We start from the raw sequence: 25109 nt of genomic DNA, 5'->3' as shown, positions 1-25109 counted from the left end.
GTCATGTGGTGCCTTTGCTGTTTAAGAAATCCTTTTCATGCCAACCTGTTCCCCTGCAATTAACTCTCCGGACCCCAAAACTAGAGTGTCCTGCTGTTAGGGACAAACCTGTGTTCCATTAAAAACTGCAGAATACCAAGTGTAATTAAAAACTCTCAGGAGCGCGGTCTGACAGCACTGGAATTCCAGCCACTTCTCAGGGACGTCTGTTTGCCTGGTGCTGCATTACAGGGGCTCGCAAGCAGAGGGGTGGGCAGTAGTAGATCAGGAAATCAGGGCAGATTCCACAGATTTGTTCTATTACCCCTCGTTATCCCTCCCCCGGAGTGAGCGTGATGTTCACACGCAGGGCCCGGCCCCTCTCCCAGCTGTGGCTGGCCTGGAGTTCTGTGGGGCACACCACCCTGCGGCATGCCACCCACACGCCCATGGCCCCAGTCCAGATATGCATGTCCCGGTGGTGTTATCACAGTCTTTCCTCAGAGACAATCATGCTACATTTACTGCACCTTTTACAGGGACGGAGGTGTGTCTTGGGATGGGCGAAAGTGCAATACCAGGACCCAGTAGTCCCCAAACTGTAGGGACTGCCCCTGTAGGGGGGCACAGAGGAACACTGGGGGGACCCAGGCACCTCCCATGGGGGGGAGGGAGGGAGCGCCACCCAGCCCCACTCTGCTCCCAGCTCCACTCCGGTCCTGCCCCCAGGTCCAGAAGCCCTGGCCTCAGCCATTGGCACCCAGCCCCGCTCCTGGTTGCAGCGAATGGCCCCCAACTCCGGGCCCTCACCATGAGCCCATTCCCGGCCGCAGTCCCCAGCTCCTGGCTCCAAGCACGGCCCCAGCAGCAGCGCTAGGCCCAGTCCCGACAGCATCTCCTGGCCTCAACCGCAGCCCCACTCCCAACCCCAGCTGCTGACCATGGCTCCCGGGAGCATGTGTGTGTTGGGGGGAGGCACAGACCAGGTGCCAGGGGGTGGGCGGACCTGGGGCCAAAGACGTTCGGGGAGCACTGGTCTAGATAGAAGACGCTGGTAACAAGAGTCTCCTGTAGAGAAGCTAGGAAGAATGCTGCAGTGGCAGCTGGCAATCTAAGGCAGGGTACAGACAGGAGACGCTGCTTCAGACTCCTGCTTGGGAAAATATTCTGAGAAGCTTGGAGGTGCGAAGAGACAGTGAGTGTGTGTCCATGTGAATATACAGTTTGCTCAGCTCAAATGCAAAGGGGTTATTTATGCCCAGCCATACACACCCTTTGACAGGCAAGACCTTTTAGGCTGGTGGATGGGAATTGCATGTGTTGCACCAGACCCTGAGCTGGGGTAAATCAGTGTTGCTTCGCTGACTTCCAGAGAGCTGTGCTGATTTATGCCTGACAAGGGGCTGGCCCATGGTATATAATCTCAAAAAAATGCTATCCTCTCCGCTTCATTTCCTTCCACCCCAAAACCCTCCACGACATCTTCATGTTGTGTTGCCAATTTTGGTAACAGAAACATTTCAGTTCCCATTTGTATTTTCTTGATTTGGGTTTTTTCTCCCCTTTTTTACCCCCCCCCCCCCATTTTTCCCACTGGAAACAAAAATGGAAAAGTGAGTGAAAGTGGGGAAAACCCACTTTTCACCCTTATTTACCATCTTCCAACTTTCCCTGGGGCTTGTGTATCTGGCTGCTGCTATAAGAGAACTGGTGTCCATCAAAAGATTTCTCAGCCAGAGGAGTCTGGACATGTGCTGCAGGGAAAGCCCCTGAGCTGTCGATGTTAAAAGTGACCTTGGTTTTCTCAGCTAGATCAGTCACTGTCCAAATGGCACTGCTGACTGGTCATGTGGATTTTGTATTGTGAAAGAGGTTTGTTTGCTTGGTGCAACTTGCTGGTGTGTGAGTTTCCTTCGCAAATCTGGAGAGGGAGATGAATTGAATTTTCTGTTGACTCCCCCATTCTATTCCCTTTTTTTGGTGGAAACGGATGGAACTGGGAGTTTCTAGTGATTATCGTAAGCTTAGAATAACCCCAAAACCAGAGGAGAGGAGGCGGAAAGGCCCAAGGAATAGACTGTGGCATCCTGGACTCTGCAATGCAGCTTGCTGGGCGGCATAATCACAACTGGCCTGAGACTCCTCGGTGACTCCAGTACGTGTATAAAGAAAAGGAGTACTTGTGGCACCTTAGAAACTAACCAATTTATTTTAGCATAAGCTTTCGTGAGCTACAGCTCACTTGCTCGGATGCATGCTGTGGAAAATCCTTATTTATTAGTATGTGTATAAATCCTTATTTCTCAAGGTTGTGCATGGCTTTTCTGTGGGAGTTTATGGGAGCTCCTGGCAGGGCTGACCCAAACAACCCCTCCAAAGGGGGAGAGAATGTTTGGCACGTTGGTCGGAACCGCCACAAGCGGGGATGGAAATTGGACAGTGGAAGAGCTGGGCAGGCTTCCTGGGCCAGCCGGCCTGTTCTTGCTATAACTGGCCGACCCTGAGCTAAGGCCACTTCTGCTCTCGCCTCATTACAGGCTGCCCTAGGCGTCTTGTTTAGGGTGTGGAGAGTCAATAGACAGATCTTGATGTTAATAGGGGTCGTTGTTACGGGGGGGGGGGGGTAGGGCAGGAACGTGTTTTGGCTGCTGTTTGTCTAAATACCCCAAGCGGGGCTCTCTTTACCCCTAAACCCACGTCTCAACCTGCCCACAGCGCCTAGACACCACAGTGAGGAGTGCCATGGGAGGCACTTGAGAGATCCTTGCTTCCACTGACGACTGGACAGAGATCTCACCCGGGCCCACCAGCACCTGGCTGGGTAACAACAAGAAGCTTCTCTCTGAAGTGCCATCGCCCTGGTCCACAAGGCATCAGGGTGGGGAATCAAAGCCAGGTCTGCCCCATAGCACCAGCTCCCTTTGATCTGTCAGCCTGGCTGGCATTGGAGAGTCTTGTGAGCAAGGGTCTGACTTAGTGTTTACTCTGCCAAAACAGGTGTGTTCTTAACTGGCGTTAACTAACCCAGGTTAAAATAGCAGGGGAGGCACGGCACCTCGGCTTTAACTTGGGTCAGCAGCTCCAGTTCCACCCCAGGGCCCTGTAGGCTTTGACTTGAGCTGCGGACCCCAGGTGAAAGCAAAGCTGTGTCCTCACGGCTGTTGTAACCCGGGTTAGCTAACCCCAGTTAAGAGGACGCCTGGGTTTGCAGTGTAGACATACCCCTAGGCACCGAAAGGCTTCTGGTGCCAGCTGGGAGCGGGAAAGCCGGGTGTCACAAGTTTGCCAGATCTTGGTGTTAATTGTCCGCAGGCTGCTCCAAGGATGTAACTCACATTGGGTGGGCAGAAGGCGTGAGAGGCAAAGCAGTGGTTTGTGGCAGTAGCTGGTATGCTGCACTGGGAGTGGCTCCCTCGAGGGCGCTGGCTGTGGGATATGCAGCCCTCTGGCTCTCCGGCACTGCTTTGAACCCAGCCCGCCAGCCAGTGAAAATCGTGAATCAAGTCTGGTGTGTCAGTGTGGAGCTGCTGGTCTGGTTCTTAGTGCACAGGAGTCCAGGTGGCACCACGGTCCTAGAAACCAACCCCCTGGGGGCAGGGCAGCTGGGCAGCTGGGGGCTCAGGGGGCAGGGAGTGGAGTAGCACACCCTGCTCTGTGCAGTAACAGAGGACGTTGCCTGCAGGCCAGTGACTCTACAGCTTAATGCCAGCAGCGCTGAGCAGGCTGAGAGTTCAGAGGGGGCTGAGCACCCGGTGGCTGATTCGTGAGCGCCCCTGGCCCGGGTTAGCCTCTTGCAGAAGGCAGGACAAAGTCCAGTGCCCCAGGGAATGCTGGTGGCTACTGCGTCCACCCACCCGCCCCTGGAAAGGACAAAGGTGGTGAGGAGGGGCAGGCTGCAGCCCCGCCTCGTGTTCCCAGAGCTCTGGGGCAGAGGGAGGGCAGCAGGCTGGGAAACTCCACTCGGCCCACCCCACAATCATCCTCTCTCGGCCCTGGCAAGGGCCGGTCTGTTCAGCTGTTATGGGGAGAGGCCAGAAGGGAGCCTGCGGGGCCTCTCTGAGACATTCCTAAAGCCGCTGGGCTGGGCCGGGCTGGGCTGGGCCCTGTGGCATGTTTGCAGGAGGTCAGGCTGTGGTTAATAGCCCTGTGGGACACCAGATCCTGTGCTGGGGACAGGCGCTCTCTGGGCCGCCACGTGAGACCCAGTCGCCCCACGTTGGCAACAGAGGGGTGTTGCCTAGACACACCCAGACAGGCCTGTTTCCCCAGCGGCCGCCACCTTCACGGAATTTCACCAAAGGGGCCGAGGGGGGTGGAGGTGGGGGCGCTCTGCCGAAAGCTGAGAACTCGCTGTCGTGTCAAGCCTGCTGTCGTGGTAATAACTGTCCTTTTTGGGGAAACAGAAACAGCGGAGATGGGCTGCAGCTGTTGCAGTTGCTGTTGATGAAGTCTGATCCCGTTTCCCAAGGAGAGAGAGGGTGGGGGCATCATATCCTTTACTGGACCAACTTCTGTTGGTGGAAGAAACAAGCTTTCAGGATTCACTGGGCTCTTCTTTGAGTGTCCCAGCTACATACAGTGGGACAGATTGTTAAGCATAAGGAGTTAACATGTTGCAAGAAACCAGTTCAAGTGAAGTGTGAAATTAACACTTCTGCAATTCTGGGACAGAGGAGGGTTAGTAGGTTACGAACTGTTGAAATGAGCCGTCAAACCAGCATCTCAAGAAGAGACCATGATTTTATTAGTATCTAGCAGAGTTATGAATCTGAGTTCCCAAGCTTGTCTTTTGAAGGTGCTGTACGGGTTTCCTTTGATAGGTCAGATCTGGAGTGATCACTTTGTGAAGCGTAAAAAGAACAGGAGGACTCGTGGCACCTTAGAGACTAACCCATTTATTTGAGCATAAGCTTTCGTGAGCTACAGCTCACTTCATCGGATGCAAGCTCACGAACGCTTATGCTCAAATAAATGGGTTAGTCTCTAAGATGCCACAAGTCCTCCTGTTCTTTTTGCGAATACAGACTAACACGGCTGCTACTCTGAAACCTGTCATTTGTGAAGCGTGTTCACCCACAGGTGATGGAGTATTTTGTCTTGTATCATTTTCTTGGTGAGTTCATTCAGAGCATAGCGATTGTCTGGTGTCACCCACATAATTCTTGCATTAGATACACTTACTGAGGTGCACCACATGTTGTGACAGGTGTGTGTAGGACCCATGGATCTGGAAAGGTGTGTTATGGGGGATGTTGATCATCGTAGCTGTGGATATATGTCTGGAGGATTTGAATCGGAACCCCAGCACCCCTGGGCCTAGGCTAGTGGGGGCCAGATGGCTTCTTGAGCGCAGCTTTTCGGTCTCAGTTAGGGCCAAGTGGTCTTCCTGGCTTCAGTGGGGCCATTTGTGAAGGAAAGATCTGTTCCCCGTGAGCGTGGGTGTTCACAGATGGCCCTTGGGAAGTTCTGTTCAGCAGAGTTCACAGGCTGGTGCTGGTAATGAAAGTGAAAGCCCAGCAAATCCCATGTGGCCAGCGAGACTGCAGAAGCAGAAGCAAATGTACTGAGTATTGCTTCCTGCAGCAGAACGCCTGGCTACAGGAGTCCAGGAACTGCCCAGCCGACGCAGCCTCTGGGCCATTATCCTGTCTCCCTCAGTGACCTACGCAGAAAGGCAAAAACCCCTCAGGATGTCCACACAGGCAGCACAGGGCACAGACAGCTGCATCTTAGAAGCTGCCCTTGCCAGCGCTGCAAGGGGGCCCTGCACATTTGATGTCTCAGTGGTGCCTGTGGCCATGGGTTAGTAACTGCTCTCCATCCCTTGCCCCCAGCTGTGTGGGGTCCCCGCTACGGAGAAGCACCATACTTACATGGGAGGGAGGGGGCAGCAGTGGCCCCACCAAGCATGTTGTGGCTCAGTGTGGCCCAGGGAGGAATTGGAAGCCCAGGGGAGCTAGAGGGGCCAGAAATATTGCTGGCATCTCTTTCCCTTCCGTCTTCAGGAGCGACAAGCCAACGTGCCTGGGCCCCCAAGGCCCACTTCACACAACAGGAAGTTCTGACCCCATTGCAGGGAAACCAAGCCACTGACAGTGACTCAGACTTACCGGAGTTACAGTGACCCGCCTTCAGGACATCCAGGCTTTATTATCGTAACTCTCTGCACTTAGGCATGAAACCACCAACCTCAGTGCTACAGTTGGGTCAGAATCCAGCAGCTCGTGTACTTAGTAACACAGGCTGGTATAAGACCATCCCGCAGTACTCCGCTTTGCCTTGGGTCTCCTACAGGCACCTGTGCCCTGCAGGAGTAAGGACCAGATACCATTACAGGGGTATTAAACCTTGTGCATGAGGGCTCACACCAATCTCTAACTACCAGAAACCAAGGTGAGACTACGTAGGGGCAGATTATCCCACAACTGCTTCCTAGGGAGCCTTTTCACCTCCCTGGGAAGAGGTGCTGTTGGAGGTGGGATACTGGACCTTTGGTCTGATCCAGTCTGGCAATTCTGACATTCCCCACATTCCCAATCAATACCCTAACGACTGCAATTGGGGATGCTCCCCTTATTCATGTGTGTCTATCTATTTGAATCCTCAGCGGTATCCTGCAGCAGGGAGCGTACGATTTTGCATTCTGCCTGTTTTGAACAGCTGCCTAAACAGACTCCAGCGAGAGACTGCTGAATTGGAATTAATTTGCAAACTGGATACAATTAACTTAGGCTTGAATAAAGACTGGGAGTGGATGGGTCATTACACAAAGTAAATCTATTTCCACCCCCCCCACCCCCCCCCCGCTGTTTCTCAGCCATTCTTGTCAACTGCTGGAAATGTCTCACCTTGATTATCACTACAAAAGGTTTTTCTCCCCACTCCCTTGCTGGTAATAGCTCACCTTACCTTTTTGCGAATACAGACTAACATGGCTGTTACTCTGAAACTTACCTGATCACTCTCCTTACAGTGTGTATGGTAACACCCATTGTTTCATGTTCTCTGTGTATATAAATCTCCCCATTGTATTTTCCACTGAATGCATCCGACGAAGAGAGCTGTAGCTCACGAAAGCTTATGCTCAAATAAATTTGTTAGTCTCTAAGGTGCAACAAGTCCTCCTTTTCTTTTTGCCTGTTTAATGTCACTGTTCTTGTATTGTAGGGTGGAAATAGCATGCAATGAAATCTCCATCGTACACCTTCCACAGACCGCCTGGGTGATGTGACCGTGAGTTACGATCTCGAACAGCAAAGATCCAGCTGAACTCTGAATACAGCACAGTGAAATTTGGAAAAACCCCAAACTAAACCCAGCAGCTCTTTAGCTTATTAACCTGGAATAAGGAAGCCAGAAAACCACCATGATTTTGGGTGATGATCTCACTCCTACTGCACTTGCTTAGCAGTGATTTCCCTCCCCCTCCCAATTACATGCAAGTCCTTGGCACAACTAATGTTGTATCCAAAAGAACTCTCTGTCCATCCAGAAAGCACGTTTCTCTCATGTTTGGCTGGCTGGAGCACACTGTAATGCAGGCAGTTATTCTGAAAACTGGATTATTCATTATGTTTTACCGTAGTGCCTAGTTTTGAGCTGCCAGGCACTGTACCAACACAGAACCAAAAGGTGGTCCTGCCCCCAAAGAGTGTACCAGACACAAGCCAGACCAACGCGGGGAATACACAGACATACTGGTCAGCAGTAATGTCTGAACGCCTGCTGCTGCACTCGTGTTAATTTAGTGATCAGTGTCACAGAAAAGGAGTTTTGAGCAGGGGCTGAAAGTGAATAGTTATCTAGCTTTGAGGGGGTTTAGAGGGAGCTCCTCCCTAGGGCGAGGGGCAGCAGGAGAGAAAGCACAAGGTGCTGGTCTGAAAATGTAACGAGTGGGTGATGGAGGCTTGCACCATGGGAATCAACTCTCGGCGGAGAGCTGACGGGTAGGATGGGGTCCGGGGAGAGGCTGAAAGTGAAGGCAAGTAGCTTCCTTGTGATGCCGTAGAGAAGAGAGAACCGCTGGAGGGATGCAGAGACAGGAGTGCCATGGTCGAAGTGCCAGGCTAGGAGAAGGATCTTTGCTGCAGCATTCTTATGGGATCTGGGCAGGTAAGGCTGCATTTGTCAAAGGCTGCAAAGGCAGGAGAAGGGACTATGAGCCCATGTGTGTGTCTGGCTCTCAAGATGCCACTGCCAAGCCTCCAAGGGGGGCAACGGTGCAGCCCTTGGGTAACAGGGCTGTCTGGGCAGCGCAAAGCCCACGTGCTGCTCAGCTCTTCTGGGGGGGTTGGAATGGGGTTTGTACTGCCCCCCGGCCTAGGGCTAAATTGGGGGCTCTTGCTGAGCACAAGGAGAAAGTGAAACTTCCAGGGGAACTGCACAGGAAGAATGTAGCTGCGGGCCCTGTACAGTCTGTGCTACACAGAGAAGGCCTAAGAGGCTAGGAGATTTTCTGTGGTTCCTTTTCAGCCTTAGATAGAACAAAGAGCTCGACTCTCTTTTCCCTGGTTTTATTCGAGGTCTCCCTAGAGGAACCAGGCAGGGGGCTGGGGAGCCCTCTTAGCTCTGCTAGCTAGTCTGGGGCGAGGGTCCTGATGCTGCCGGTCTGTCTTGGAGGCTCCCATGACAGTATGGGGCCCTTGGCGTCACTGGTGCCACAGGCCAACCCCTTGTCCTGCCACCCGCAGAGGGGAAGCCAAGCCAAGCCGGCAAGAACTGGAACCCCACCTCTAGAGGGAAAGGCAGCTGCCCTGTTGTGTGAGGTGGACTGACCCCTGCCCCTGCCCCACAGAGGGGCAAAAGGAAGCACCAACCCCATTTCTATTGGCTCTGCAAGTCACCTCTACGGCTCTGCGGGGGGGGGGGGAGTGTGGGGCTGCACTGGGGACAGGAGGGTGAGGGCAGGGAGGAATGTGGGGGCAGGTAATCGGGGAGCTCACAAGGGGAAGGGAAGGGGGTTGGGGAGGGGACTGCGGTATGATGAAGGTCAGTGGGGTGCAGGGAAGAAAGAAAAGGGAGCTGCCCAGGAGGGCAGGGACCTAGGGTGCGATGGGGTCAGTGGGGTGCGGGGTCTGTGGGGGAAAGGGTAGTGGGTACCGGGTGCTGGGCCTGGGGGGGGGCCGGGGGAGGGGCCGGGCGCTGGGCTCGGGGGGGGGGGGCTCAGGGGAGAGGGGGCGGGGGCGGGGCCGGGGGGCTCAGGTGGGGCGGGGCCCGGGGCGGGGCTCGGGGGGCTCAGGGGAGAGGGGGGCGGGGCCGGGGAGGGGAGAGGGGGGCCGGGCGCTGGGCTCCGGGGGGGGCTCAGGGGAGAGGGGGGCGGGGGCGGGGCCGGGGGGCTCAGGTGGGGCGGGGCTCGGGGGGCCGGGCGCTGGGCTCAGAGGAGGGGGGGGCCGGGCGCTGGGCTCGGGGGGGGCTCAGGGGAGAGGGGGCCGGGGGCGGGGCTCAGAGGAGAGGGGGGCGGGGCCGGGCGCTGGGCCGAGGGGGCTCAGTGGGGGTGGGGCCGGGCGCTGGGCTCGCGGGGGGGGGACTCAGGGGAGAGGGGGCGGGGCCGGGGGCTCGGGGGGCGGGGCCGAGGGCGTTCGGGGGGGCGGGGCGGGGCCGGGCGCTGGGCTCGCGGGGGGGGCCGAGGGGGCGCGGGGCCGAGGGGGCTCAGTGGGGGCGGGGCGGGGCGGGGCGGGGCCGGGCGCTGGGCTCGTGGGGGGTGGGGACTCAGGGGAGAGGGGGTGGGGCCGGGGGCTCGGGGGGCGGGGCCGGGCGCTGGGCTCACGGGGGGGGCCGAGGGGGCTCGGGGGGCGGGGCCGAGGGGGCGCGGGGCCGAGGGGGCTCAGTGGGGGCGGGGCGGGGCCAGGCGCTGGGCTCGTGGGGGGTGGGGACTCAGGGGAGAGGGGGCGGGGCCGGGGGCTCGGGGGGCGGGGCCGAGGGGGTTCGGGGGAGCGGGGCCGGGCGCGGGGCCGAGGGGGCTCAGTGGGGGCGGGGCGGGGCCGGGCGCTGGGCTCGCGGGGGGGGCCGAGGGGGCGCGGGGCCTAGGGGGCTCAGTCGGGGCGGGGCGGGGCCGGGCGCTGGGCTCGTGGGGGGTGGGGACTCAGGGGAGAGGGGGTGGGGCCGGGGGCTCGGGGGGCGGGGCCGGGCGCTGGGCTCGCGGGGGGGGCCGGGGGGGCTCGGGGGGCGGGGCCGGGGGCGGGGCCGAGGGGGCTCAGTGGGGGCGGGGCCGGAGGGGGCAGAGCCGGCCCCGGAGCCGAGTCGGGAGCAGCTGCCGCGGAGCGAAGCGGAAGCCGGGGCCGGGGCCGCCCGGCGCGGCCGGAGGTAGGAGCGGGCCGGGCCGGGCCGGGTTTCCCTCCAGCCCCGGGGCGCCGCCCCCGACGCTCGCTCCGGCCGCCCGCGCGGGCCGGGCCCGGGGACCCCGGTGGGGGCGGGGCCCGCGGGCGGTAAACAAGGGAGGGCGGCAGCGCGCGGCCTGGCCGGGCCCGGGGCGGCGACACGGACAGACCGACACGGTGACTGACTGACAGAGACTGACACAGAGACTGGCTGACAGACAGACACACACTGGCTGACTCTGACTGACTGGCTGGCTGACAGACACACACACACACACTGGCTGACACAGAGACTGGCTGACTGACGCGCACACACTGACTGACTCTGACTGGCTGGCTGACTGACAGACAGACAGACACACACTGGCTGACTGACAGACAGACACTGACACAGAGTCTGACTGACAGACACACTGACTGACTCTGGCTGGCTGGCTGACTGACAGACTGACAGACACACTGACTGACTCTGGCTGGCTGGCTGACTGACAGACAGACACACACACAGGCACTGGCTGACTGACAGACAGACACACACACAGGCACTGGCTGACTGACAGACAGACACACACACAGGCACTGGCTGACTGACACACTGGCTGGCTGACTGACTGACTGGCTGGCTGACGCTGACCCACACACACACAGGCACTGGCTGACGCTGACTGACTGACACACACAGGCTGACTACCATTGACGGGCTGACACTGCCAGGCTGTTGAGTGAGACAGAGGCCCAGACAGACAGACCGTCACCGGTCTGGGTCATCCTGAGTGGCTGTGAGGAAAGAGAGGCAGGAGGAGCCCTGTGGGGCGCGGGTCCCTGCGCCACGAGGTGGCGGGATCCCCATTCCCCTCTCACCTGTGACTGGTGCTTCCTCACCTGCACCTTGAGCCGTGAATGCAGGGGGTGGGTTGCTTTGGCTCCGGCTCCCCGGTTCTTGGGGTGGGGCTGTGAACCTGGTGAAAGGAGCAGGGTGTTTATGTCCTAGATGCAGGGTGAGGACATTCCCATGTGCTGCTCTCTCCCCTCCTAAATTCTTGAGGGAACCTCACACTCCCTCCTTCCGGAAGAGAATGGTGTTCCCAGAGCCATAAGAGCGGCCAGACTGGGTCAGACCAAAGGTCCATCTAGCCCAGTGTCTGGTCTTCTGGCAGTGCCCAATGCCAGGTGCCCCAGAGGGAATGGACAGAACAGGGAATCATCAAGCGATCCATCCTCTGTCTCCCATTTCCAGCTCTGGCAAACAGAGGCTAGGGACACCATGCCCACCCTGGCTAATAGCCATTGATGGACCTGTTCTCCATGAACTTATCTAGTTCTTTTTTGAACCCTGTTATAGTCTTGGCCTTCACAACATCCTCTGGCAAGGAGTTCTACAGACTGACTGCGTTTGTGGAAAAAATACTTCCTTTTGTTTGTTTTAAACCTGATGCCTGTTAATTTCATTGGATGACCCCTAGTTCTTGTGTTATGACAAGGAGTAAATAACACTTCCTGATTTACTCTCTCCACCCCAGTCATGATTTTATAGACCTTGATCATATCCCCCCTTAGTCATCTTTTTTCCAAGCCAAGAAGTCCCAGTCTTATTAATCTCTCCTCATATGGAAGCCGTTCCATACCCCTCATAATTTTTGCTGCCCTTTTCTGAACCGTTTCAAATTCCAATAGATCTTTTTTGAGTTGGGGCAACCACATCTGCATGGAGTATTCAAGATGAGGGTGTACCCTGGATTTATAGAGAGGCCAGGATTAGTGCATGATCTCTCTCGTCATCAGGGGGTCCCCATTCTTAACTGGCAATGTCCTGTCATCAGCCTGGCACTCTTGTTCCAACTCTGTGCTGCTCCGTGCTGTAGTTCAAAGTGCTGCATGAAAATCTGGTCCTGGTGATTGCACTCGGGATAGTAGCTGATTTGGCTAGAGCCTGGGGTGTCTAGTGCATGAAAGCCACTCCCACCAGCTGTGTCTAATTGAGCAGTTTGGGAACAAACCAGCTTCCACTGTTTTGCTAGCTCTGGCAATGGTGCTAGAGTAAGGCCTTGCTTCCACGTAGACAGTGCAGACCCCAGCGCAGCTAAAGCAGGGCACCCGCTGCCTCCCCCCGTGTGGCTGAGGTTTTGCCAGTATGACGGTGCTTTTACCCGCATAGCTTATTCCCATATGGGAAGGACAATACGCTATATTGGTACAAGGCACCTTTATACTGGTATAACTGCATCCACAGCAGGAATTGTACTGGTACACCTATATCCGTAACAAACCACCCCCCAGCCCACATAAGTATGCTGGTACAAACCGTGTGGTTGGCCAGAAGTAAGAGAGGGCAAGAGTGTGTGTGGCTGCCGCGTTGTACAATGGGGCGCTGACCTGGTCAGGGCCTCTAGGCCCGACTGTAATATGCATAGATAATAATATTTTCAACCTGCTTGAAGCAAAATTATGCAACATGGTGGTAAAAAGGCTTGTGCTATCTCTGCATCAGAGCTAATGCCGTGATAGGAGATCACCTGAAGAACCCTAGCATAGGAAGACAAGGAGGGCAGGAGATCTTGCAGAGTGGGTGAGTCAGTGACAGGGTAGAGGAGATGCCAGCCACGGAGGACAGTTTGAACAAGTAAAAAGAAATGGAATGTTTTGTGTTGTCAAAGCCCTGACCCTGTAATCAGACCTGTACGGAGCCCCGTAGACTTCACCAGGACTATGTGCAGGTGCATAGGTCTGTCTGCTCAGGTCCAGCTGTGGGATCAGTTATAGGATCAAGGCCTAATTGTATGGTTCTGAAATGCACAGCCCCCGGATTGCATTGCCCAGAAACCAAAGTGAAACCAACATCTTGGTTTTAGAGTTGTTTTGTACCTGCCCTTTGAAGAGGGGATTTCTTCAAACACCTGCTTCACATGAGCCAGGATGGGGTGGGGAGGAAGTGTTAAAGTCGACCAAGAGAGGTAACAGCTTTGTAAATATTTTGGTCATTGTGAAACTCAGTGTCACTAAACCCGACGTAAAAACCCCCAAACCTTGGGTGCAGGCTATAGGTAGTTTTTGCAGTGTCAGTACCAGGGCCTTACTGCTGGCAGTGTGTTTGTGTGGTGAGAGCAGAGACAAACTACTTAATTCAGTTCTCAAGCTGGTTGCATAGCATCTCTGTCTCTTCCAGTGAAATTCACATCCTGTCTCACAGAGCCGGCATAACCTCTGTTCTTTTCCTAGGTAAGCCTTATGGGGTGTGAAAGACAGGTCTCATGTGGCCATCACCCAGTGTCCTTTCTAGAGTGACATCCATACCATGCTTGTGGTATAGGGCATTAGTCTGAAATGTTGGACTTCTCGCTCTTCCCCACAACACTATCCCCCTCCCCCAGCCGACTTCAATACAGACAAGGTGCCTTGGCCTGGGAATGATAGGCCAGTTAGGATTGACTGGCATGATAGAGGGCCTGTCTTGGAGATGACTGTGAGGATGGTGGTGAGAGTTCAGCCTGCTGCCTCGCTCCAGGTACAGTTTGCATTCCCTGTTGTACGGTGTGAAAAAGTGGATTTCCCTCCTCAGCTTAAACCTCTAGAGCATGTTGCTATAGGCTTTATTATATATTATTTGTATTGTCATAGCACCCAGGAGACCTACTCATGGACCAGCACCCCATTGTGCTAGGTACTATACAAACAAGATGGTAGCATGATGCTATTTGGTACTTCCCCCATATGTGTCTCTTTGTACGTAGGTGGTTCGTTTCCTAGCCTTGTGTGTCATCCTGGGAACTGGGCTGAGAACAGTTGAAAAGCTGAAATCCAAACAACTGAAGAAAGGGTAATTTTCATTTTTTTTAATGAGGCAAAGGGACTTTTGGTAGCTTTTGTTTTCTTCTCTATTTGGTTTTTAACATTACCATTTTGTTTCAGAATCAGTAATGGTTGATAGAGTGACACTGCAGAAAAACCTGTAGGGCTTAGGGACAGGGACTGTTTGTAAATGGCTTCTGACTGTGGAAGGGAGATCTGATACTTGTGTAGCACTTCACACCCTCCCAATGCGGGGCAGTCACAAACAAGGCCTGGTAGACACTCCCTGTTGCAGCAGTGCAACTCCACACACACTCACACCCTCCCATGCAGACGCGATTTACACTGGTGCAATGTGACTTGCACCAGGGCAGCTTACTCCAGTTTCAGACTAGGATAGGTAGCAAGGTGCGAATTGAGTTGGCAGTGATGCAAATCCACCAGTGGTGGATGTTCCAGCGTAGACAGGCCATCACTAGTCACCTCCCTGCTCCATGACTGTCCCTGTGTTACTGAAGAGGAAGAAGAGGCCTTGCCCAGGGTCACCCAGGGAATTACTGACAGTCTGGGGGTAGAATTTGGGAATTTTTGGGTGCTGGGTTTGTGCCAAGACCACTAGACGTACTGCTTGGAACCCAGGGGGCATGAGCAGCAGGGTGGATTACCTAGGTCTAATCTGCAGAAACTCTACTCACGTGGTTGGTTCCCAGTCTGGTAGCTCTCAGGATTGCGCAGGCTGAATCTAGACTCTGGCCCCTTTCGAGGCCGGGGTCTCGCTAAGTGCCAGCCCTGTACCAAGCTGTGGGTGGGGCAGAGCTGTGCAGCACTGGCTGCCCCTTACAATGCTCTGCTCCATGTTGCATGTTGTGGAACGTGTTTAGAGCAGGCAGGAATCTGCGGGATCTTATTTCATGCACCGCACTGTCCTGGGAGCCGAGCTGGGGGCTGCTCGGGGGCTTGTGGGTAGCAATACACCAGCTCCAGCCTGTTGGGCTGTTTGCACCTGTGCCTACTGGCCAGGCTGCAGTGCCCCTAACGTATTATGAGCTCTCTTGGCTTGTGCTGTGCATGGCGTCTTGGGAGTTAAACCCAGGTTCTGGGAACACCCCAGGGATCAGTAACCAAGCCCAGCTGAAGGCCCCAAGTTAGGTTGTTTTTTCTTTGCAGTAGCACTCGCTGCATGCCAGCACCTTTCCAAACATGTAAGGATGGCCCCTGCTCCAAGGGACTCGCAGCTGAATGACAAAGGTCGGTGGAAGCGGGGCACAGACAGGCAGTTTGCGTAAGCTCATACACAGATCCAGGAGATTCACCATCGCAGCAGGGCAGAGGTATCTTTAAGAGGGACTGAAATGTGGACAAGCTGGGGCCCTGCAGAGGAGCTCAGGATGGTTCAGTGTTGCCTGGGGGCCGCCTGGGAAAGGACTAGGAGAGTCTGGTGACAAAGCTGGCTGCCTTAGCAGAGTACAGTGGCAAAGAGAAGCTGCTCTCTAGTTTAGAAGCAAAGTTTCAGAGACTTTGGGGTTTTTCTGTTTGTTTTGCTGAAGCCTAACGTACAAACCCTTCCCTTTGGAAAAGGAAAACCCTGCGGAGACAGACAGTGGTGGAGCTGCAGATCTCAGCCCCTTATGACAGCGGGAGACTGGCCTGTCTAATGTCCAGGCACTCGGATGTGAGGAGCAGGAGGCAGCTTGGCTGGGTGGGAGTCAGCTAGATTCTAACATTCGTTTACAAAGCGAAGCTTTTCCCAATCTTTTTGCCTCAGGGATGTTCAATTTGTCCCTGGAAGAGTAAGAAGAATCTCGGCTTCCGGCAGCACTTTGAGCTGCTGTCCAAGCACAGGGCTGTTGAATTGTGTTGGCGCTCAGCACGCTGGCTCAGAGCACGTCTGAATGGCTGCCTCTGACTGTGGGTGTTTTGCTCCTGGGGAAAGCAGACCCTGCGTGGCCTGGTGTTGCTACATGTGTCTGTGGGCTCGCTCCTGTGGAATCCCCCAGTGAGGCCTGGACCCGGGATGAGTGGCTGCTGCTCCGATTCAGTCCCCTGCTGACTGGGTGGCTGCTGTAACTCGGCTGCAGGGTATTCGCCTGGTGTGGTTTCAGTTCCCTTTTCATGGTGATATTGAGAAGAGGGCGGACCCCTTGTTCTGCCTTCCGTATCTCAATATTGGGCTGACTCAGTGATGCGGGTCCTGTTTCAAATTTCATCACCACCTGTGAGGGAGCGGACCCTGGGTGGGTGTGGGTGTGGATGGAGCCAGCCAGAGACACTTCTTCCCTCCGAGGCTGTTTGCTCTAGGGAAGTGGTGGGGCATAAAGACACTGGCATGGTACCTTTCACGGAGTTCATAGTATATACGGTTAACTCCTTGAGTGTTGGTGAGGCAGAGGGTGAGTGTCCTAGGGCTTGTCTATGCATAGAAACTGCACCGGGATAGCTCACACCTCTTGGCTGGCCTGTGTTCATGCTGTGGCAAGCAAGCCGCATCACTTTTGAAACTTTCTATCCACATGGTGCTGTGCTGCCCTGATTGCAGCCCGTCCGTCGCTGTGCAGGTTGGTATCCCAGGATATCTTGTCCTGCCTCCAGGCCAGCACCGTTCTAGGCCATTTCCAGGGTGGCTTTGTGATGCTGCCTGGAGGCTGGAGGAATGTGCATTGGGGTCGTGCTCTCAGGATGGACGAGGGAAAAGCATGGACTGCAGTCAGAGGCGATGTGGAAGGAGGTGCCAGGTGTAAGGGGCACTGAGAGAGCCTGTACTGCCCTAATGGACAAGTAAGACTGTCTCCTGCTCGTGCTTGTCCTGCGACAGCCCTCTCTTCCAGCCCCTAGGGGCACCTCCTTAAAACCACCTTGCATGCCTCCCCTGGGTTTGGCATCAGACCTCCAGCTATGGCATGCAGGATCTGTACCTCTCCTACTCCAGTGTCAGAAATCAGCAGAAGCTGTTGAGTGTCAGTTGGGGGCTACCGTGTTCCCTGCGGGAGAGCGGATGCCCACGGTTTGATCATGAAGAGCAATTGTAGAGTCTCTTGCCTTCCAGTGCGAGTGACAGTCCCGTAGGAGAGGACAGGGTGGCAACAAGGCCATAGTTGCGGTGCCTGGGGCACTGTGGGGGATGTTTGCTCTGCTGGTCTGGGGATGGAGTCCAGCCGCCGCCAGAGTTTTCAGCACTTGATTCACTGCCATATCTCAATGGAGCTGCCTTGCCGAGAGCTGGGGAAGCTTTGACCCCAGATAAGCAGTGAAGTCTCTGCTCATGGGGTTTCCCTGCTCTGTCTAGCTGATGCAAAATCCCTGCTCCCTGCGCTCACCACTGCATAGGTGTGAGGAAGCAGTTGGTGGCTGTGCTGCAGAGTATGGTGAAGAAGCACATTTGACTCAGAAATGGCTTTCGAGCTGAGCAGGAATTACTGTAGGGGCGACTTGCACCGGAAAGCGCTTCCGCGTCATCCAGGTGGGGGACTGTCCCTGCAGAATTCAGCCAACAGCCAAGTTTTCCTAGATACATTGGAGCATGCTGGAGAATTTGCTCATACGTTCTCTCTGCGCTGGAGAACTGTGCAGCTAGGGTCAGCAGAGTGGGACTCTGATTTTCTTATGATTGCAGCAGATAATGCTGATTATTTTTAAGCATTTTTTTCAATTTTTATTGATTTGAAATTTTCACAGTTGCAGGAAATTTTGGGGGTGTCAGACAATTATGTAATGACAGTCTCTAGTAAGTTCTTGACCAGAATTTTGCTTACTTTGCCTACCTGTAAATTTCGATTATTACTGATGGGAGTATTTTTTCATCGGGCTGTGTGTACATTGAAATCGAGGTTTACCAACATTTTTGATTAAAATCTAATCCTTCCAAGCCTATTTATAGCGTTGTTGAGAGAACCCTATAGAAGTGAGCTCATTCTCTACTAAATTCTAAGGGGGTTAGCGTGATTTCTATAGGATCCCCATTGGTTTCATTCCCATTAAATTCTTTAGGGCCTTACATTTTAAAGGCCCTCTCTGCTTGGTGTAATGATATTTCTGTGTTTGTTTTGAATGCACCCCATATGATGCCTTGGGATGCATACCTTGGGAGCATTTCGTATGGCCCCTAGCATCCGAGAACATCCCGGGAGGGAGCTGTGGGGTCCAGCATGCTTTAGGATCTCCAGGTGAAAAGATGGTTGTAGCAGTGCAGCGTGTTACCCTCTGGTCTCTAGAAAGGCCCCAGGTGGTGCTTGGGGCCCCGTGGCAGGGCTGTGAGATGTAGGAAATGTGAGTCAGACACTTGAGGGAATCCACTCAGCTGATTTTAAAAGCCGCTTTCTTGATGGGTTTGGTTTGAAGCCACAGGCAGCCAGGTGGGGGTGGGACCTGTTCGCAAGAGGGGGCAAGAGCAGGAAGTCCCAACCAGTGGGGCACTCGTTGCAGTCCAGGGAGGGCTCAGGCCTGTCCAGCCCGTGTCCCTGACCGGTTTCTGCTGCTTTCTGTCTCTTGGCCACCCCAGGGAGCCTGCCCCTTCCCAGTGCTCTGGTGCAGCAGGCTCAGCGGATGGGTGGGGGCTGGGCTGGTAGCTAGGTAGAGTGCATATGGGGCCCCTCGGGCATACTGCTCCTTGCCTCGAAAAGGCAACACTGTCCCAGCTGGATGCAGCGCTTGCTCTGGTGCTGCTGAACCAGAGCTGTCTGCAGTGCTTCACCCCAGCCTCAGGCCAGTTTCCCCCAGCTTCAGCTTTTCCTCCCCTCCAAGCCAAGGCCTGGGTGGTGTCATTGCTGAGACCGGACGTCATCTGGGGATCTGGGAAGCAGCCTGAGCATTGGGAGGGTTATTTGAATGGAGGAAAGTCACTGGAAGGAACCTCAGTTCGACAAAGACCTGGGCCCCCTTCCCCAGGCCTGGCAGCTCAGACCTTCGCTCTCAGAAAGAGAAGCATGCGGGATGCTTTGAGCCAGACCCCAAGGGAGCCCAGCAGCTTCTGTCCCCTCATGGGGGCTGGGTTTGTTTGATTCCAACAGGAGCAAAACTCCTCAGGGTGGCGGAGAGAGAGAGGGACCATCAGTGCCAGGGTGAGGAGAGGCGGCTCGCTTCGAGGTAGTGGTGCTGGTTGAACATAAGCCTGGCCCTCCTGATTCTCTTATTGGGGGGCTTCCCTGAGACCTCGCTCATCACCCTCCTGCTTCCCTGAGCTCCGTCTCTGCTGTAACCTGAATGCTGCCGTTGAGCCAGAGGAGTTAGCTGGATCCTGGGGATCCCTTTGCTCGGCTGAGCCGGGCTCTCGGGCTCCTCCTTGGCTAGACAAAGCAGCTGTACTGTTTTATGACATGCCTTTCACATGGTGGGGAGCATATGTACAGACCAGGGGCTTTATTCCTGCAGCCTGTTCGCCCAGGAGCAGCAGGTGTGTTGGAAGGGCCTGAGCCGGCTCTGCCTGCCTGAAATCGGCATGCTGGGTGCAGGGATGGTTTGAGCCTTGCAGCCTCTGCCCCTTGATAGAAGGTGCTTTGCCTTCAGCTGCTTCTCCCTGCAGCGTTGGGAAACCTCAGGGGGAGGTGCCTATGTGTATACAGCTTCCTGGATGATAGGGGTGAGCTGAGCGGCTGATAAAGAGGAATCCGCCCATCTAGCTGCACCAGAGAGGGGACGGGAGCGCTGGTTGCTTGCAAAACAAAATATGGTCGTTGGTGCTTGTTTCCCCTGCTGCAGCCGCTCACGTTCGGCTTAGTCCGGGGTCCAAGTTTTACCTTTTAACAGCAGGCTGGATTCCCACCGGGGCTGTACAGCTTCTTGCAGTGGAATATTATAGTCCAGCCGTAACATGGTCACGGATTGTTCTTTATTGAAACAGTTGGTTGGTAAGTTTTGCAGTCTCTGCTTTCGCTCTGGCTTCTGAACTCACTGCTGTTGTGACATGGACATTCTGGTTTGCGACATGGCTGTGTGTGTGTGATCGGGGGATTGCTAGGGTTTTATTAGACACTGTGTGGGTTGCTGGCTCTCGGAGTGCTCAGTTCTCCATTGTTGGTGTGAAAGCTGAGTGCGGTGTACACATTCCTGTCTGTCTACTCCCCACGATGCACAAATGCTGGCTGTTAAGCTTTGCAGGGGGGAAAGGGAGAGGATTCTTGCCTTTTGCGTGTCATAACCCCTTGTCCAGGCTGAGAACGGGTGTCCAATGCTTGCGCGTCTCTCCCATTTGTTGTTGTTTTCTAAAACGCAGCCATGGCATTTCTGGTGTGCGAGGGGTGTGCTAGGCATGGCTTCTGCAGCCTGAGGGGCTTCTCTCCGGCACTGATGAGCCCATTAGTCATCTGTGCCTTTTATAAGTGCTTAGAATGGGAGTGCTTGCTTTCCCAGGGCAAGGGCCTGCAATGCCATGACAGTCCCGGGTTCTTCGGCACTGGTCCCTGTTTCACAGGAGTCCTGAGGGGAAGAGAGAGAGCAGAAACTGCGCATGTTTCTGGTAGCTCAGGTGGCAGTGGGGAGGAGGGGGAGGTTGTCAGATAGGTTAATACCAAAATTTCCCCTTAGGATTCTTAGGATTGTCATCATATGGGAGTAAGCGCCCCTTCCCCAGGATCTGTGCTGTGCCTGCCTCCTAAAGGGCGGTGTGGTCCCCGCTCCACTCCCCCCACCTCTCCATCTCCTTTCTGTATGGCACATGGAATGAGTTCCCCCTACCGCCAGCCCGCTGCACGCCGGCCAGCTCATCACACCAGTTCTTGCTTTGGGCCTCTCATTTTTCCGGGCCCCTCTGTTAGTCATATTTCTAATTTTAAAGTCCCTTTTCCAAATCCGCTCTCCAGGGACTTTTGTTATACACGTATCTGCCTTTAACCCCCATCAGCATGGTTGTTTGGTGTGTTCAGAAACGCTCCGCTTATTTCCCAGCAGGTTCCCAAGGATCCGTTGATTTTCCATTTCCACTGAGCTTCCTTCGTTCTAGGTCCATGGTTCACACTAGCCCACTCTTCTTCCCCCTATTTAATGGGCCTTGTGGACCATTCCTCTCGCTTTGTTTGCCATGCGGCTTGGTCAGGAGTCACTCAACACAGAGTAGGGCTATGGAGCGTCGATTTCTGGAGTGCTTCAGAAAGCCAGAGATGTTTTGGGGTAGGGGCTGCAGGCTCTAGGGTGGCCCAGGTGGGTTCAAACTATTCTTGCGGGACTCTCTGGTCACTGAACCTTGGCCCGGGCGATTTCTGTTATGCAGTCGCTGTTGGAGGTGCGAGAGGCTGTGGGAGCCTGGGCTCATGGGGGAGATACACAGAAATGAACATGTCACATTTTTGATGAGACGAGAGAAAGCTTCATCCAAGCGCAGGCCTGTGAGCATGATGCCAAATCCCAAAAGCTTTACAGACAGAGACGCCTTCACAGCTCCTGGGCCATCGAGTGTTCCAGTTCCCAGCCCCTGGCAGGGCCCCAGGGACGTGCCAGAGCTTGCATGGAGTGCAGCTGACAGTACCGAGAGAGGGGTGTGAAACTGTTCATTGCAATGGATGTCAGCAACAAAGGAGTTAATTGTGGCTCGCCTTTAACCTGTAGTGGGCTAGGTGCCTGCAGTCAGAACTGGTTTCCAGGGGTTTATTGGCAAAGGAGGGTCAGCAGGGCTGTGCTGGGCAGGTTCAGGCAAGGTGTAGATATGCTGGTCCCTAGTCTGGAGTTGGCACGTGGGTGTCCGCATGGCTTGGGGGTGCTGGTCCATTCAGTGCAAAGGGTTCATCTCTGTTGGCATTGGCATCCCAGAAGAGGCTGTGCCTGCCCTTGCCCCATGAAGGGTTTAATTGAGAGTGGCCCCAAGCTCTTTGCAGACAAGGGCTGGTTGGTTTGAGACATAGGGCAGTTAGCCCCACGCTTGGCATGGCTTTGCAATGCCCCGGGCTTGCCTGAAACTTGGAAAATATGAGGTGGCTGCTTCCCAGGGTCCCGTCTCCCTTTGTTCCTCCCCCGGTCGGACAAGGACACTTCTCCGTCTCCCTTTGTTCCTCCCCAAATCGGATGTGGACCCTTCCCCGTCTCCCCTTTTTGTCTCTAGTTGAAACAGAAGGCAAACCTAGCTCTGTTTGTCGGGCTGTGCGTCTGTGATGTGCCCAGCGGCCCTGCGAAGGCCCAGTTACTGGCAGCGGTATCGGGCTGCATTAGGGTTAGTTGCTGATAGCCTGACGTACCCGGTTCCCCTCCCCAGGGTGTGGTCAGCGCCATGTAGGAGCAAGTCACGTTCTTCCACTAAGGCAAGTGCCAGTTTTGCACTTGCTCTGAGATGCTGGGAGTATGTCAGGTGTGCGGGGGACCAATGGGTTTTTATGTCGTTATTCTGGGGGGCGGCCTCTCCATAATGTAACATCTAAAGCTGGGGGCAGCTTTGCACAGAACAGTTTTCCATTGAAAAATGCAGGTTTGTCGAAATCAAAATGTTTTGTGGGAATGTTTCAATGTCAATTAAAATGTTGATGGAAAAAGTCAAAATGAAACATTGTATTTTTTGTATTAAATTAGTAATGTTAATACAATGTTTATATACGTATTGCATTGTGTTTCATATTTTAATACAATGTAAAAGTCAGAATGATAAAGTGGAAACAAAATATTTCAGTGGTCCCAAATAAAAACAATTGTTACATTTCATTTTGCAGGAAATTTTGAAGTTTGGGCTTTTTTCTTTTCAGTCCAGAATGGTTTTATCCCAAAATGTCAGAATTTCCCATGAAATAGAAATCCCAGCTCCTGAACTTTAGTCAAATCCAAAACTCCTCCCCCCCATCTCAGCCTGGAGGAGAGTCTGTTTTTCCTTTGCTCCCCTGTCTGATCTGACCACCCCTTTCACTGGGTTTCCAGGTAGCTTCTCTCCCCACACAGAGGTGGGGTGAGGTCGAAGTCTCCTGCAGTGCACTCGGGGCCCAGAAGAGCAGAGAACATCAAGAAATCCCAGTGGAACTGGGCTCTGCCAGTTTGTATGTGGCCTTTCCCCAGGTTACTATCCCTTGATTCATTTCACTGGGCTGCTTTGTTGCTTCTCAAGAGCTTGGTGCTTGCATGCCACAGCCTGGCTTACCCACGCCGCTGCAGTGCCAGAGCCCAGCTGGTCCCTGCTGCTGTGCGGAGCCTAGCGCTGGGTCCTGGAGAACAGAGGTTTTTGCTGCCCTGAGGCCCTGGGAGTCAGGTGTCTTTCTCTTAACTGGATACACATTGGCCATGAATCCGCAATCGAAAGAAGCCTGGTTGGTCATGTTTCTCCTTCAGGCGTCTCTCTGAAAAGCCCAGCTGCTTTGCTCGTTGGCTGGGGAGGCAGAGCTGCCGTGGCCATGCCAGCGGAAGAGAGCCAAAAAGCCCTGGCTTGGGACCCAGGAAGGTTCAGAGAGCAGCATGTGGGCTGGTTCACTCCCCTAGCTGGCTGATCGGCACCTCAGCAAGCTGTCGCTATTTTCGCTTCAGACCTTCAGAGTGGGGGAGGGGGCTGCCCTGCCCAGCAACTGACTGGCTGCAGCAAAAGATATTAACGGGCAAGCTTAGGTGCTGGTGGTCTGAGCCTCTGTATGGCTTGCCCGTCTTGAGTCCCTGGGAAGTGTAGCCTTGTGCAGGAGGCGTTCTGGGAGGTGGATCTGCAGCACAGACCTCTTGCTTTCTGAATGCCAAGATGGCTTTGATCCTGGCTGTGTGGTCAGTATGTCTGTAACAGACGGCTTGGAAAAGGAATCGTGTGCAAGGGTGGGCTCTGAATAGAGTGTCAGATCTCTGGTGTGGCCTTTACTGAAAGGATGGGTGCAGAACAGTAACGTCTTGGGGACGGTGTGGCCAAGCTGGCCTGAGAGTCAGGAGAGCTGGGTTGACTTCTGGCCCTGCTACTAGCCCATTGTGTGATGCTGGGGGAGTCTCTGCTCCCCAGTTACCCCATCGGTGGAATCACTAGCCTCCTCTATGAGTTGCTTGGAGATCCCTTTGTGGAGAGCATGGTCAGGGTTGTGCGGCAGCGTGATCTGGGGTTATGAGCTGACGGGCTTGCGTTGCCGTGCATTAACCAGTGTGTGGCAGATGCACACGTGTGGAAATGTGTTGTATTGATCTCACTTCTCAGCTCTTCTGTAAAAATATTCGATCTAGGGCTGGCAAGCGATTAAAAAAATGAATTGCGATTAATCACGCTGTTAAACAATAATAGAATACCATTTATTTAAATATTTTTGGATGTTTTCTACATTTTCAAATATATTGATTTCAATTACAACACAGAATACAAGTATACAGTGCTCACTTGATACTTATTTTTTATTACAAAAATTTGCACTGTAAAAAACAAAAGAAATACAATATTTCAATTCACCTAATACAAGTAGTGTAGTGCAGTCTCTTTCTCATGAAAGTTGAACTTACAAATGTGGAATTACGTACAAAAAAATAACTGCATTCAAAAATACAACAATGTAAAACTTTAGAGCCTACAAGTCCACTCAGTCCTACTTCAGCCAATTGCTCAGACAAACAAGTTTGTTTACATTTTCAGGAGATAATGCTGCCCGCTTCTTGTTTATAAGGTCATCTGAAAATGAGAACAGGCATTCGCATGGCACTGTTGTAACCGGCATCGCAAGGTATTTACGTGCCAGATGCGCTACAGATTCATGTGTCATTTCATGCTTCAACCACCATTCCAGAGGACATGCTGATGATGGGTTGTGCTTGATAACAATCCAAAGCAGAGCAGACCAACACATTTTCATTTTCATCATCTAAGTCAGATGTCACCAGCAGAAGGTTGATTTTCTTTTTTGGTGGTTCGGGTTCTATAGTTTCTGCATCGGAGTGTTGCTCTTTTAAGACTTCTGAAAGCATGCTCCACACCTCGTCCCTCTCAGATTTTGGAAGGCACTTCAGATTCTTAAACCTTGGGTCGAGTGCTGTAGCTATTTTTAGAAACCTCGCATTGGTACCTTCTTTGTGTTTTGTCAAATCTGCAGTGACAGTGTTACGTAAATCAAATAACGTGCTGGGTCATCATCTGAGATTGCTGTAACATGAAATATTTGGCAGAATGTGGGTAAAACA

At 54.0% G+C, this 25109-nt stretch overlaps 1 protein-coding gene across 7 annotated transcripts in view; it reads left to right on the top strand.

Annotated features, from left to right (window-relative positions):
- The first annotated feature begins 10185 nt into the window (after positions 1-10185).
- LOC311513749 (signal transducer and activator of transcription 5B) overlaps positions 10186-25109 on the top strand; it is a 44914-nt gene continuing 29990 nt past the window's right edge. For 3 of the 7 annotated variants that reach the window (XM_084615813.1, XM_084615808.1, XM_084615812.1), the window contains exon 1: positions 19686-19921. The gene's annotated coding sequence lies outside the window, so the exon portion shown is untranslated. Of the gene's footprint in view, positions 10282-14023; positions 14110-19685; positions 19922-25109 lie in introns of those variants that run through there. The other 4 variants (XM_084615807.1, XM_084615811.1, XM_084615809.1 and 1 more) reach the window with 3 other exon arrangements.

This window comes from Lepidochelys olivacea, assembly GCF_965140295.1.
Source record: "Lepidochelys olivacea isolate rLepOli2 genome assembly, chromosome: 27".
Taxonomy (NCBI): Eukaryota; Metazoa; Chordata; order Testudines; family Cheloniidae; genus Lepidochelys; species Lepidochelys olivacea.
The sequence above is the reverse complement of the archived record's forward strand: the minus strand, read 5'-3'. Positions and strand labels throughout refer to the sequence as shown.